Source organism: Micrasema longulum, unplaced genomic scaffold (assembly GCF_059751315.1).
Source record: "Micrasema longulum isolate JH-2025_06_02 unplaced genomic scaffold, ASM5975131v1 h1tg003137l, whole genome shotgun sequence".
Classification (NCBI taxonomy): Eukaryota; Metazoa; Arthropoda; class Insecta; order Trichoptera; family Brachycentridae; genus Micrasema; species Micrasema longulum.
In genome coordinates this window covers 12,349-12,834 of record NW_028280233.1, presented here as the reverse complement: position 1 = coordinate 12,834, position 486 = coordinate 12,349, and positions in this window count along the sequence as shown.

Here is a 486-nt window from a genome sequence, read left to right as displayed (position 1 = left end):
ATAGAAAAAATGTGGGCACTGAGCATAAACAATATAACAGAGCAAATTAGTATCCCAGTGATTTAATTATCCTACGTTAAAACTGGAAGAAACAATAGTCAAATAAGAGTTGAAGTCAAAACGTTTAAATCTTGAATTGAAATGTTCGAAATATGTACGGACCTTTTTAATTATTACCCATTCGATGCACGCGCCGGTGCGCGGTTGCTGGAGAGAAATAATGTGTATTTGTTATTACAGTACCTCTCAATTTATTTTTTTAAATGATGAGTCACGAGAAAAAATATCAATTCATTTTGCAATTTATTATTACATTTTCAAATACAATTCGTATGTACCTCAAGGAATATTTATTATTTGCTCACAAAATTTAAATGACTCAGAAAATATATTTATGGATATTTTACTTTAATTCAATTTTATTTTAAGCAGCGAAAATAATTCAGATGTGTACGTTTTTTATTCGTGAATATTGGTTTTAATTAA